Source organism: Microcebus murinus, chromosome 4 (genome assembly GCF_040939455.1).
Source record: "Microcebus murinus isolate Inina chromosome 4, M.murinus_Inina_mat1.0, whole genome shotgun sequence".
NCBI lineage: Eukaryota > Metazoa > Chordata > Mammalia > Primates > Cheirogaleidae > Microcebus > Microcebus murinus.
Window position 1 is genome coordinate 24,126,948 of NC_134107.1, and position 13,387 is coordinate 24,140,334.

At 39.8% G+C, this 13,387-nt stretch overlaps 1 long non-coding RNA gene across 2 annotated transcripts; it reads right to left on the reverse strand.

The window, feature by feature from the left end:
• Positions 1–275: 275 nt before the first annotated feature.
• On the reverse strand, positions 276–12,915 carry LOC105885578 (uncharacterized). 2 transcript variants are annotated; one of them, XR_012918940.1, is made up of 4 exons: positions 12,657–12,915; positions 8,006–8,162; positions 1,331–1,704; positions 276–437 (listed from the first exon to the last, which is right to left on the reverse strand). It is a non-coding gene; the product is annotated as an uncharacterized LOC105885578 (long non-coding RNA). The 2 variants fall into 2 exon arrangements; XR_012918939.1 differs by having other exon boundaries at positions 8,006–8,113; positions 12,414–12,914.
• Between the last annotated feature and the right edge of the window lie 472 nt (positions 12,916–13,387).

Below are 13,387 nucleotides of genomic sequence, written 5' to 3' on the forward strand. Positions count from 1 at the left end.
TGCTTCTGAGCAGAAATACAGAGTTTTTAAAGGTTCTGCTCAATCCCCTCTTTGGCTAAGACAATCTTGTGACCTCCACCCAGAATTAATTTCATCTTTAGCTAAAATGACCAAATGACCTCCCCCTAGATTAATCCCATCTCCTTAGTTTTGCTGTCAAAACCACAAGGGGGTTTCAGCATAGGTCTAGTTGCTCGTCGCACAAAGACCTGTCGGGTCGTAGTTGTCCGTTCTTGGTTCTTGGTGAGAATGACCAGACACACCAAAGGCAAGGCAAGTGTGAAATGAAGTTTATTGAGGAAGGGCAAGATAGGTTTACAGAGCAAGAGCAAGATACATTCGCCACAGACAATTAACAGAACCTCTGTAGTAACAAAAGGGCTGTTGTCTTTGAAGATGGAGGAAGGAGTCCAAGAGCCAAGGAATGTGGGTGGCCTCTAGAAGTGGAAAAAGCAAGGAGATGAACTTTCCCTTAGAATCTCCAGAAAGAAATGCAGTAATTGTAGCCCATTGAGACCATGTTAGAATTCTAACCTGTAGAACTCTAAGATAATAAATGTTATTTCAAACCACTAATTTTGTGGTGATTTGTAACAGCAACAACATAAAACTAATACTGTGTGTATATGTGTGTGTCTGTGTATGCATGTGTGTGTGTGTTTCCCTTAAGGGAGTGTACCATGCTCTGGCCCCTGCCCTCCTCCTTTGCTCAGTATGGTCAACCCATAAGGGCTTCTCTACAGTTCTCAAAAGCACCAAGGTCCATCCTACATTAGGGTGTTTGCACATACTGGTCCCAGGCACACTTTAAGATCCATAAAGTCCTATTTGTCTTATTCACCATTGTAACCCTCATATACATTCAATAAGTACAAGTTGGGCATCCCTGATCCAAAAATTTGAGATCACATGGCCTGAAATCTGAAACTTTTTGAGCACCAACCTGAATGATGCCATAGTGGAAAATTCCACACAAAAGTACTTAACACAAACTTTGTTTCATGCACAAAATCATTTAAAATATTGTATAAAATTACCTTCGGGCTTTTATATAAGGTATATAGGAAACACAAATAAATTTTCTGTTTAGACTTGGGTTTCATCCCCAATATATCTCATTATGTATGTGCAAATATTCCATATCCCCCCAAAATCAGAAATCTGAAACACTTCTGGTGCCAGGCATTTTGGATAAAGGATACTTAATTTGTATTCACTAAATGAACAAGTGGATTATTATTGTAGAAGAAAAACTTTAGTTAGTTGCAAGGACCAATAACTTCTAGTTGAAAAATACAATCAGTCACAATTTTAAAACTATATAATTTACCTTGAAATTCACTAAGCTTCTTCAGGACAGCTATTTTGAACTCATTGTCTGAAAAGTCACATATGTCCATCACTCCAGAATTGGTCACTGGTAACTTATTTAGTTTGTTTGGTGAGGTCATGTTTTCCTGGGTGTTCTTAATGACTGTGGATGTTCACCTGTGTCTGGGCATTTAACAGGCAGGTATTTATTTTAATCTTCGCAGTCTGGACTTGTTTAAACGCGTCCTTCTAGGGAAGGCTTTCCAGATATTCAAAGGGAATTGAGTGTTGTGATCTAAGTCTTGGTCACTGCAGCTGTATCAGCACTGGGGGTGCCCCAAGTCCAGGAATGCTATGACTCTTGCAGGCTCCTGTGGTGACAGCTTGGTAGACCTGGGTAAAATATGGGAGAATTCTCTGGATTATACCAGGCAAAGTCTCTCTCTTTTCCCTCACTTTCTTTGCTGGCCTGCTGTAGTTAGGGAAGTAGTGACATGGGCAGTGCCTCATGGCCACCAGCACCAGGTGACACCTGAAGCCAGCCAGCCCAGTCTCACCCAAAGCCCATGGTGACTGTTGCCCGGCTACCTCTGATGTTTATTCAAAGCCCCAGGGCTCTTTAGTCAGCAGGTGGTGAATCCTGCCAGGACTGGGTCCTTCCCTTCAGGGCAACCTGTTTCCTTTTGGCCTAGCGTGGGTCCAAAAATGCCATCAAGGAAGTAAGGCCTGAACTCAGGGGCTTCAGGAGTCTTCTTGGCACTTTATTTTTACCGTAGCTGAGCTGGTACCTGGGTTGCAAAACAAAGTCCTCTGAATTTTTCCCTTTCCTTTCCCCAAGTAGAAGACCCCCTGAGCTGCACTGCCTGTAGTTGGGGGAGGGGGAAATGGCACAGGCATTGGCTTGGCTACTGCGGCTGGTGTCTCACTGGGTCACATGCACCCAAGTCCACTGGTTCTGAGCCAGCACAGCCACAGGAATTGCCCAAGGACTGTACCCTTTTTGTCCTGACTGCCTTATGAATTTAGTCCAGGCTCCAGGTTGCTCTTTGTCTGCCAGTGGCCACGGGGCTAGTGAGAACTCAGGTTTCAGGCTGGAGGATTTCTCTCTGGCTGGGCTGGTCTAAAGCCTCCCTCCAGGAGCACTGGCAGAATTCTGCCTTGTGTGTGCTCCCCTGTGCCAGGGTGGCCCTAGGTTTCAATGCAAAGTCCTACAATCACTTCACTCTCCCTCCCCCGAATACACAGAGTCTCTCTTCACTCCACTGCTGGCACGGCACTGCCAGGGGATGGGGAGGGGTGCCATAGCAATGCAAGATTGTCTTTTCTGCCCTCTCCAGTTCCTCTTTCCTTGATATAATGTTAAAACCAGGTAGTATGATCACTCACTTGATTTTTGGTTCTTCTAAAGGTGCTTGCCTTCTGGGAGGCCGAGGTGAGCGGATTGCTCGAGGTCAGGAGTTCGAAACCAGCCTGAGCAAGAGCAAGACTCAGTCTCTACTAAAAAAACAGAAAGAAATTAATTGGCCAACTAAATATATATATATAGAAAAAATTAGCCGGGCATGGTGCCACATGCCTGTAGTCTCAGCTACTTGGGAGGCTGAGGCATTAGGATCGCCTGAGCCTAGGAGTTTGAGGTTGCTGCGAGCTAGGTTTATGCCACGGCACTCACTCTAGCCCAGGCAACAGACTTTGAGACTCTGATTCAAAAAAAGAAAAAAGAAAAGGTGCTTGCTTGTGTGGATAGTAGTTAAATTTGGTGTTTGTGTGGAGGGATGATCACTGGAAATTTCTATTCACCCATCTTGCTCTGCCACCTCCCTTTCTTTTTCTATTTCTGAGTAGTATTCCATTTGGTTATCCATTCTTCAGTCAATGAATGTTTGGGTTGTTTCCAGTTTTTTACTATTATGAATAAAACAGCTATGAACATGCTTGTATAAGTCAGCGTGGACATAAACTTTTATTTCCCTTGAGTAAATACTACGAGCAGAATTGTGGGTTATATGGTAAATATTTAATTTATAAGAAACTATCAAACTGTTTTCCAAAGTGGCTGTGCCATTTTGCTCCTGTTGCCCCACATCTTTACCCCTACTTGGTATTGTTAGTCTTTTTTATCTAGTTTGATATGTAGGGGTATCTCAACGTGGCTTTAGCATTAATTAATTCATATTTAATTAGCATTATTTTTACTGGAAAGATAATGAGGATCTTTTCATGTGCCTGTTGGACTTTTTTTAAATCTTAGTTTGTGACGTATCTGTTAAAATCATGTAGAGGGTTTGAGGGTTTGGGGGGCTGATCAAGGAAAAAGACAAGAAGCAGTAACACACAACAAGCTATACTGCGCGGTGCTTGGACAGGGTTGCATGAGAGAGGAAGTCCTTCACAGCAGGATGCTTTCTGGACTAAGTGGGGAGGTGCCAGAAACTCCCCAGGGAGAGGGAAATCACAGAGGTAGCTTACATGTCTAGGTGATATCACTCCAGCAGTATGGCAGAGCGTCGCTGGGTCAGAGAGCTTTGAAGAGAAGCAGTGATGTGGGGCCTGGTCTTCTCTATTGCCAGCAGGTGTGGGGTGGTTTCAAGGCTTATGCAAAGCAGGCAGGTTCTAAATTACTAAAAATCACGTTTTGGGCTACTTTTAAGATAATTGGATGTTTATAAAATGGACTTTGGCATTGGTGGGCTTTTGAACAAATAGGTCTCAGCCTGCTGTGAAGAAATAAAAAAAAAAAAACCAGGAGGCAATACACAGAAGCCATCTTTGGCTCATTTATATAACAAAGCTTTTGCTCATATTTCTAATTAGGTAGTCTGTTTTATTACTGGATTATAAGAGTTCTTTATATATCCTGGAGAGGAATCTTTCATCAAATGTCTTGCAAATGTTTTCCCCAGTGTGTGGTTTGCTTTTCATTTTCCTAACAGTGTATTTGGATGAGGAAGAATTTTTGATTTTGATAAAGTCCAATTTATCAATTTCTTTCTTTTATGGTTCCTACTTTTTGTGTCTTATCTAAGAAATGTTTGTATTATCTAAGATTTTTCTCCTGTTTTCTTCTACAAGTTTTATAGTTTTAGCTCTTATGTTTAGCTTTATGACCCATTTCAAGCAAATTTTTGAATATAGTATGAGGCAAGGGACAAGTCTCATCTTTTTGCATATAGATATCCAAGATTTCCAGCACCATTTGTTGAAAAGATTATCTTTTCCCCACTGACTTACCCTTGGCAAGTTTATTGAAAATCTCTTGATGATATATTTGTGCATATCCATTTTGTTTTGTCCTATTGTGATATTGAGACATATATATACATATCCTTTGCATTGCCATATATATGTTTTTGTTCATGGATCCGTGTTCATAACTCCCATAGCCCTTGTTATAGTCTTTTGTTATAATTTTGGGTCTCTTTAGGCCTCAGAAGCAGGTCTCAGAAAACAGAATCTCTCTCTCTCTAAACTTCCCCAGCCCACCTTTCACCAGCCCAGTGAAGGACTCTAATCTCCGCCCACCTTTCTGATTGTGGATTGTAAGACTCTCATTTCAGAAGGGTCCTGCCCCATACCCTGGAGAAAGGAATGCTGCACAGAAAGGCCAAGAATAATCTGAACAGACAAGCCTTGCTGGGTTTCTCCTTACAGCCTATTAATATTAGATCATATCCTTTTTGTTCAACTACATTTTTGCATGGTTGTCAATCATGCCTATCCCATGAAGTTTCCATAAAAGGCCCAAGAGGACAGGGTTTGGGGAGCTTACAGACACCCAAACACGTGGAATTTCCAGAAGGCTGATGCACACTGCGAGTACATGCAAGCTTTGTACCCCTTCCCCCATACCTCACCCTATGCATCTCTTCATCTGTATCCTTTGTAATATCCTTTATAACAAACCAACATACATGTTTACCTGAGTTCTGTGAGCCACTCTAGCAAATAAATTGAACCCAAAGAGAGTGTCATGGGACCCTACCTTGAAGCCCATTGGTCAGAAAGTTCCAGAGGTTTGGACTTGTGACTGGCATCTGAAGGCGAAGCAGTTTTTATAAGACAGCCCTCAACCTGTGGGATCTGATACTATCTTCAGGTAGACAGTGTCAGAATTAAGTTGGAAGACACCCAGCTGGAGTCCACTGCAGAATTGACTGCTTGGTGTGTGTGGGAAACTCCGCATACATTTGGTCACAGACGTTTTCTGTGTGTTGATTGTTGTGTGGTATGAGGAGCAGAGGAAAACTGGTTTGAGTTGTTTTTCCTTTCCCATTGATTTACCTACCTATCTATGTCAAAATCACACTGTCTCAGTAACTACAGTTAAAGTAAGTCTTAAAGACTAAGTTGTGTAAGTCCTCTAACTTTGTTTCTTGTCCTGGCTAGTCTAGAGCCTTTGCATTTCCATATAACTTTTAGAATCAGCCTATTGAGTTTTGTATATGTATATATAAAAAAATCCTCCTGGTATTTTGGTTGGGATTGCTTTGATACTATAGGTCAATTTGAAGTTGAAATGTTAATTGAGTCTTACAATCCATGAACATGGGATCTCTCATTACTTAGGTATTAATTTCTCTCAGCAATGTTTTATAGTTTCAGTGTACAGGTCTACACATTATTTGTTACATGTATCCCTACATGTTGCATGTTTACTGGTGCTATTTAAGTGGTTTTGTTTTCAATTTCAATTTACAATGGTTTATTTCTAGGATATGATAATTTTTTTTTTTTTTTTTTTTTTTTTGAGACAGAGTCTCGCTTTCTTGCCCAGGCTAGAGTGAGTGCCGTGGCGTCATCCTAGCTCACAGCAACCTCAAACTCCTGGGCTCAAGCGATCCTCCTGCCTCAGCCTCCCGAGTAGCTGGGACTACAGGCACGAGCCACCATGCCCAGCTGATTTTTATATTATATATATTAGTTGGCCAATTAATTTCTTTCTATTTTTATGGTAGAGACGGGGTCTCGCTCAGGCTGGTTTTGAACTCCTGACCTTGAGCAATCCGCCCGCCTCGGCCTCCCAGACTGCTAGGATTACAGGCGTGAGCCACCGCGCCCGGCCAGGATATGATAATTTTTAAGGACCTTGATAAATACTGTCCTATATAAAGTCATACCAATTTGCCTATCTAACAAAACATGAGATTGACTATTTGACCACTCTATTGATTTAAAAATTTGTGGCAGCTTTAAAGAATAGTTCTATTCTTCTACTTTACATTGATTATTTGACAATAATTTTTCTCTTCTTGGAGGGAGGAAGCATTGTTTGATCTCTGGCACAGAAAGTTTGATTAATCACAGGCCTTGGTTCACTGCACACCATCATCACTGGCCTTTTTATTTAGTTTTTTTTTTTTTTTTAAATCTCATGCTCCACTCCTGTTCTCTCCCTCTTCTTCCATGGTCAATACTTTTCATGCCCTTAGGTAACCATTCCAATGTTCTTGACACATCTTTTTGAGCATTTCTAGATTCCATTATTATTTTCACTAAATGCTGTATTTTTAAAATATGTGTTGTACATATATGTAGTCTTTTGCTTCTATCTGATTCATAGTACAGTAGCCTCCTTTACTCCTCTTGGAATGCCAAGACTCCCAGTGGATGTCTGAAACCAACAATAGTACTGAACCCTATATATACCATGTTTGTTTGTTTTTTTCCATCTGATAACTGAGATGGCTACTAAGTGACTACCAGGTGATCAGTGTGTACAGTGTGGATACATTAGACAAAGGGATGATTCACATCCTGGGTGGGATCTGGTAGATGGTGTGAAATTGCTTATTTCTCAGAATGTCACAACATTTAAAACTTGTATTTATTTCTGGAATTTTCCATGTAATATTTTCACACTGCAGCTGACTATGGGTAACTGAAACCATGGATAAGGGACGAATACTATACTACATGTGTGTACCTACCATGTTTTACCTATGTATTCCCTGAGGTATGAAGAACCTCAAGCGGTATCTAAGCCTCTGCCATCAAAAACAATGTGATGAATATCCTCATATTTGTTCCTTTAGAGACCTGCTTAAGATTTTTTGAGGCCACATACCTAGAAACAATTTAGTATGTACATTCAACTAAATTCTGCCAGATTGCTCTCCAGAATGACTCCACCAGTTTACATTCTCACCAGCAGTGTATAACGGTTCCCATCCCCCAAGCCCCACCAATACTTGGCATCATCCATCTTTCTAATTTTTGTTAGTCAACTGGGTATAAAGAGATATTTTGTTTTTGCTTCAATCTGAATCCCTCTGATTAATGAGTTTGAGCATATCTGTGTATGTTGTAAGCCTAGATTTCCTTTTTTAAAAACTGTCCATTTGTAACCTTGACACATGATTCCAATTGGGGCTCTTTTTTGTTTGATGATTTAGGCATTCCTTGTCTATTGTAGATAACAGTTCCTTATCAGATTTAGACGTGCAAATGTATTTTCCCATATTTTCATCTATTATAAAATATAAACATTTCCCCCAGTATTTGTAGCAGTTACCTATTGTTATATAACAAACCACCCCAAACCTTAGAAGCTTAAAACAAACCATTTTCTTTGGCTCATGATTCTATGGGTCAGAAATTAGGAAGGGCTCCACTGAGTGGTTCACCTGATTTACACAGCAACAACTAGGGCAGCTGGGGCTGGAGGATCCATTTTTAAAATGGCTTCTTCACTTACAGTTCTGCTTCTTTGGTGCTCCTTGGCCTCTCCACTTTATGTCTCATCTAGCTTCTTTGGGTTTCTCACAACACAGTGATTTCAGGCCAATTCTAACATAATAGTTGGCTTCCAAGAGGCAGGAATCAAAAGTTGTTAGGCCAGGTCACAACAATACCTAGAACTGGTACATTATTATTTCTACCACATACCCTTAGTCAAAACAATCAAAGGGCCTACCCAGATTCAAGGAAGTAGAAAGACTCCACCTTGCGACAACAATGTCACATTTTCAGAAAAGCATGTCAAACTGGGAAGCCATCTTTGGAAAACACAATCTGCCACATTGTTATTGCCATTTTAATTTTTTCTTTTGTGAATTGTCAACCATGGCTGTGCCTTTCCATTTTTCCCTACCAATTTATAAAAACTGTATTACATATCTCAAATATTTTGTGCTGATAAAAGTTATGTTTTTTCCAAGTTTTAATTTTAGAATAATAATCAGCTTCATTTACTTTACTATTGGCTTCTTTTTAGAAATCTTTTGTTAGGATGAAAAAAACTATATAACCCTATGTGTCTAAAAAATTAATATATGGGATCTTATCTAGGAATAAGCCATTTCACAAATATTTTTAAATTAACTCCATTATAATGTATTACAAATTCAATCAGAAAATAATTATAACAAATGGCACAGAAAAGTTAAAAACCATTGTCTTCATTTTAACTCTCTAGTACAATGGGCTCTTTTTCCTTTATAAACTGCATATACTCTATACTTTTGTTAATAGTAAAATAAAAAGGAACAAGTTGGCCAAACATAGACTTATTTCAGAGTTTAAAAAAATTATGAAAGTGGTTTACAAATAATTTTTTTTTTTTTGAGACAGAGTCTTGCTTTGTTGCCCAGGCTAGAGTGAGTGCCGTGGCGTCAGCCTAGCTCACAGCAACCTCAAACTCCTGGGCTCAAGCGATCCTTCTGCCTCAGCCTCCCAAGTAGCTGGGACTACAGGCATGCGCCACCATGCCCGGCTAATTTTTCTATATATATTAGTTGGCCAATTAATTTCTTTCTATTTATAGTAGAGATGGGGTCTCACTCTTGCTCAGGCTGGTTTCGAACTCCTGACCTCGAGCAATCCACCCGCCTCGGCCTCCCAAAGAGCTAGGATTACAGGCGTGAGCCACCGCACCCGGCACAAATAATTTTTTAGATTAGTAAACACATATAGAACTGTGAATTCAGTGATTTCTTCTTACACTGTGCTAAGAAAATTTTAGCAGTGTATTTCATGAGAATGTCAAGCAAGGAATGCTTTCCAGATTCCTTCTGAAGAGGCCAAGTCATATATTGCTCTTCATTGCTAGACTGTTAATCACAAAAAAGGAAACTACACCTATACCTACTGGATTTTTTTTGCAGGCCAAACTCTGGAATTTTGTGGTGAGGTTTAAGGAAGTCAGTCATTGGCTCATTTTTTCCCAGGAAAGAAATTCAATATTTATAGCATTTTAATTATAAAAACTATAACAATAATGCCTATTAAAATGATACCCTTATTGCGAATATTTTAGGTGAAATTTTTTTTAAGTTGAAGCAAATAATTTGAAAAAAGATTTCTAAAATAAACAAAAATGTAATTTAAATTCTGGAACCACACAGATACACTGAGGAAGAAAGTTGAACAAAAAGTAAAATAAGGAAGGCAGAGGACAAAGCAAAATGATCTTTTATGATTTTTTGGCGCTTTAAGATATAGAATCCTTTAAATGGCAGGACATATGCATATAATCTTGCTTTCTTTCCAATGGAAACGAATGAATAACTTTTAATCTACATTCAGTATTTTGAAGTAACTGGTGGTTTGATCTGTCCTGCTCGTGAAAATCATATGACAAATTCTCCAAATTCAAAAAATAAGGCCCAGCATAACAAAGATAATGTATTCTGCCCTGGAAATACATGTAGGAAGAATTAAAAAGTAAAATTCATCATTGATAGGCATGGAAGTTTTAAAAATACCTTTCCCCTTCATCCCATAAACTTTATTATCCTCCAAGAGGGTGGAGTGGTGGAGTGGAGATACACTCCATGTTTAGAAGTATTGCAATCTAAAACCAAATGTATTTAACTTAAGAAAACCACATATAAGTGCATAAACTACAATTAATAATTCTTCCTCTTCAAATAATATAAATGAAAAATAAGGTCAAATCCTGAATGGGTGATTTGCTATCTTGCATATGTAGTTTTACCACTTATAAATGTTCATAGATGCAAAAATGCATTAATAGGAACTGATTATTTTCAGCAAAGTGAACAGATATACAGGAAAACAACAAATGAGAAAGGACCTGAGTAAAGGCCCCAAATATAATAGATATACCACTCAATTCCCTTCCCAGTGTCTCCAAATTTTGGCTACAATCTAAAATGAAAACTTTAATACTTTGCCATCTTCCAAATTTTATTATTCAGAAGTTTGCATTTCTTTTTTGAATGAACACCAAAACTAAAGGGTTTTATTTATAACACCTTGGACAAGAAAGTTATCCTTTGGTGTTATGTCTCATTGAAAGGAGTTTCGTTGAAACCACGCAAAGTTTAGGTTTCAAAGAGACAGCTTTTGACACCTCTATCAAATATGTGTACACAACCTTAGGAATCATATTCTCCAGAAAACATAAGTAGATCTTACCACTTAAAAAAAACAAACAAACAAATACTGTTGCCTTTGTATATTACAAAAAACATTTCACACCAAGAGCAGAATTGGAGTAGTGGAGGTGGAAAACAGAGTACCAAGTAATGGCCTCAGGGATTAAAAGCCAGAATTCTGGGGTGTAAAACCTCACCAGTTTGTAGAGAGATACGTCTATTTATAAAGGTCCAGAAGGGCTCTGTACAAATGCAGAGATAAGTTTACCTCTACACTTACCAAAAGTTAAGTACGCTTCCACTCTCAAAGCACTTTCTAATGAATGGTTGGTTAGTTCTGCTTAACTCAAGTCAGAGGTAACTTGGCAATTAAAAACTTAGGCATCTTCTTTCAAAGCCAATTAACAGTGTACCTGTGGTCAGTTTTGAATGATCCTACAAATCTACAAATTGTAGCCATCCAGTCTTTCTAAGATACAAAACCAATTCACCAGAAAAAACAGTATTTTATCACAACAATAATAACAAATTTGGACAAGATGGAGCACTTATAAAGGGGAAAATTTCCCAATCTTTTTTCAAATGGAGATTAGTTAATATTCTGAGACACATGAGGGCAGGGTCAGAGGGAAGGAAATACTTGGCTGAGATCTGACTAGCAAGAACAGTATCTGTCTATCAGCCTATACCTGAAATCATTTTCAACAAATCCCACATAAACAAACCCAGCTAGCTTTGCTCCTTTCTCTACCATTACACAAATCCAGACAAGAGGGAAGTTATGAAAACCCCATTCAACACAAAATGCCAAAGGGCTTTTTAATGATACATAAAAGTGGCCCAGTTTTTATATGCTCTAAAATATCAAGAAAAACAGAATATTATTTTTTTTACTCTCTCTACAAATCATTTCTATCACATAGCCACCCCTAAAACTAAAAAATAGCTGATTTTCAAAACCACTGTTGTACCTTATTTCAAATTCCCTACTTTACCAAACTTGAATGAAAAACTTTCTAGATGCCAGTTCTACTTGTGGGGAAAAATGCTTTTAAATACATAATAATGCTGTCTGAGAAATGGCTTTCATGACCAGTCGGGCCTCAACATAGACAACATAGCCTCTGTTACATAGACAACAACCAGACCATGGAAATAAGGCAGAATTTATGGGGCAGTACAGGGTGGCAGAGACAATGAGGTCCAAGTTTCTGTGAACAGGTAAAACAGGTACTGCTTTGCCACCTAGTGTTATCTTGATATTCTGATACATGCAGTTACATGTTAGTGCTCCATTTTGCCTCAACTGTTGAAAGAGTACCCAATACCAAAGATCAGTGTCCTGACGTGCAGAGAAACACTATGAGCCCAAAGTTAGGTAACACAACTCAAAGCAAACCTGATTTTCATACATGAACCCAAATAACTTCACAGCACCAGGGAAGCCCAGGGGGCTTGCTCCCTAGAACTAAAAGGTACTGTGACACTGGCATTTGCTTTAAATTCAGTTTTCCACACATATCTTTCTACAAACAGTTGCAAAAGAGTCCTCTGGAAGATCCCAAAGAGTTAAAAATGCATCCAAGTTAACAAAAAAGCATTTCACAAGTAGGAACTGCCTGACACTGTCTCTCAGCATTTACAAATAAGGGGTAAAGTTCACCAAGAGCAAGAGAAAGCCAACCACACACTCAGGGCCACGCTCATAACTCATGCAATTTCTTACAGCCCAGACAGACAACACCAGTACATTGCTCTACACACCTTCCAAACTTCCAGATCTTGCATCAGTCCCGCTAGGCCTAAGAAAAAGATCCCCAACTAACCCCAAACAGGGTCATGGGTACCAACTGCTACATGGACCGGGCTGAATACTGTAAACAGTGGAGGGTGCAGGACACAAACCACAACATAAAGCACACTCCAAAACATAGGCCCTGGTCATCCAGACATTTCGAAGGTAGAAAGTCAGACAACCAGCGTCCAGCCGGCTGGGACCCTCCTCACCAAGCCTGCAGTCTCTAAAGGCCCCTTGGCCGAGTTAATGACTGCAAACCCCAACGTTAACCAGTCAGGCCGCTCGTCCACCTCCCAGGAACACAACTAACAGGCCCTTGGCAACCTGAGGGGGCTGTTGGTGGCCTTCTGACAGGACAGCCAGCCCCCTAAACCCTCCAGAAAGCCAGAAACCCCCAACTCCCAGATTCAGGGGCGGCCATCACAGCAGGAAAGCAGACTTTTACGACAATTCCCACAATGCTTGCGCCCGCGGCCTACAACTCCCAGAGTGCATCGGGCGCTACCGCCGTTAACCCTGTCGTGGCGCCAGGGCTGACAAGCTCTGCTCCCCTCCCCCTCCAACACCCAACTGTTGCACTTACTTTCACCCTTACAATCCGAAACTAACTTTGGGAATTTTATCAAACAATTACAGTTATGATATGTCGCCGCCTTCCCTTACCACACAAACAACCTTAGCTGCCCAGAAAATTATCCCTGACAGAGTACTACTTGTTAATCTCCAGAGCACTCCTCTCAGTGTCAAATGTTTACTATTTAAGGGGTATACTTAGCTTCAATCCTCCCCTTCGCCTTTATCATTTTCCAACATTTTCCTAAATTATTATAGCCCAGAGATCGTGTACGCCACACTATTAATTTAGGATCTATTTTCTAAGTTCTGGGAATCAACATGAGAGAAGTACTATCCTATAACTGACCACAATGTTCTACATCTC